Below are 1,903 nucleotides of genomic sequence, written 5' to 3'. Positions count from 1 at the left end.
GAACCGGCCACGGCTCAGTTGCCTTTCCCTACAGTGAGCGACATGCTGCGCAAGCTGTTCGACTGATATGCACCCCTCTTACTCTGGAATGGTTTATGGATCTCAACAGACCTGACTCCAATGTTTGATTTAACGAGGTCAGATTCTGCTTTGCCTAAAACTCTATAGTTGCTTCTGTCCAGTACAATTATGGCTGTGTAACATTCATTTGCATGCCTCCTGAAATTGATGCTGGCGGATGGAAGGTTGGTCCTATTATGTTACACTTAGTTCCACTGATTAAAATTCCGCTTCCCTCGAGCTCTATACGTTTCGCTTTGGCAAATACTCCCTGCACAAAACAACTTGCTACTACTATTGATTTTTCGTATGTGGAGAAGATCCAATGCATCCCGACCCATTTCAAGCTCAATTTTGGCTCCATGATGTCCCTTGTACAGTCCATTTCTTTCCTCCTGGCTAAAAATAACTGCACATGCCCGGATTGGTGCTTATCACCCTAGCTGGGCATACCGTTACTTTCCCTCTATGGCAGCTCCATACATCCTCCCTTGTCATCTCGGTGTACCGGCTGTTAACTGCCAAGATCAGCAGTACCTCCTTAGTTTTTACTTGTACAAACTTGCTCAACCCTCCCCACCTCACTGGATACAGATGGACCGTGTAACATTGAAACCGTATTTTTCCCCATAACTGGGAATTGGATCAAAATATACACTTGGGCGCAGTCGGTCGTTACCTTTACTGTTGCAACATTGTAGAAAAACAGCAAATTTCGCTCTCTGGGCTCCATTGTTAAATATAGCGCTGACAGTAGTTCCTTCTGCGCCTTGCACAACCCGTGTAAATATTGGTCTGGCGGTAACAAATCGATACTTATCTGGCCTCACAAGGCGTGATGCAGCGCTTCTTGCAGATTCGTAAATCTCACACACTGTCGGCTATCCCCTGCAGAAGTCTAGTTAACACCACCCAGCTATCTAGGACTTCCAGACGTCCCTGTAAGGTACGATTTATTGCGTCTTCTGACGCCTTAGCGTATTCCACTAATGGCCTGCTAATGAATGAGCGACCTAGTGTTATTCAGGACTTCCCCTTCCTGTGTCCCTATCCAGGTTGCGTGCCAAGCTTCCGCTGCTCTATTCCCGTCTGCAAGTTGCCTCACCCCTTCCACCGTGTTGCTCATCTCCTTTATATCGCTTTTGTCCACGGTTCCAAAGACTGTTTTCAATATTTTCCCTCTTTCGTTCAGCCACCCTCGTTTCCGTCTTACCCGTGGCTCTGCTTCCTCCATCCATCCTACCTGCTTCCGTAGCGTCTCATAAGCCTCCTGCAATTTCTTATACTCCCGGGCATTCCCATTCCCCTCTGCACATTACCTAAGCTCCTCAGACACTTTCTCAAGCCTCCTTACTTCATTCCGCATTTCCCATACGTTCCATACCAACCTTAATGCCCACTGGTGACTTGACATGACCACATCTTTCTGCCTCGAGTTAACACACCTCCATCCATGTGCGGCACCCGCAAGGCGTTCACTCCGATGATGAAGAGATGGATTACCGCCAACAATCCCCTTCTCAGTGACCTGAGGACAGGGATCACCATCACCCTTCCTCCCTCTTCAAAGCCGGCCGGATTGGCCGAGCGGTTCTAGGCGCTAAAGCCTGGAACTGCGCGACCGCTACAGTCGCAGGTTCGAATCCTGCCTCGGGCATGGATGTGTGTGATGTCCTTAGGTTAGTTAGGTTTAAGTAGTTCTAAGTTCTATGCTGATGACCACAGCAGTTGTCCCACAGTGCTCAGAGCCATTTGAACCATTTGATCTGCCATACTCTATCTTGACGTCACACTAAGGCTGTACCAGCACCCTAGTCCTCGGGCTCTGACGTCACAGCGCTGT

This window comes from Schistocerca cancellata, chromosome 10 (genome assembly GCF_023864275.1).
Source record: "Schistocerca cancellata isolate TAMUIC-IGC-003103 chromosome 10, iqSchCanc2.1, whole genome shotgun sequence".
In the NCBI taxonomy this organism is placed as follows: Eukaryota; Metazoa; Arthropoda; class Insecta; order Orthoptera; family Acrididae; genus Schistocerca; species Schistocerca cancellata.
The sequence above is the reverse complement of the archived record's forward strand: the minus strand, read 5'-3'. Positions refer to the sequence as shown.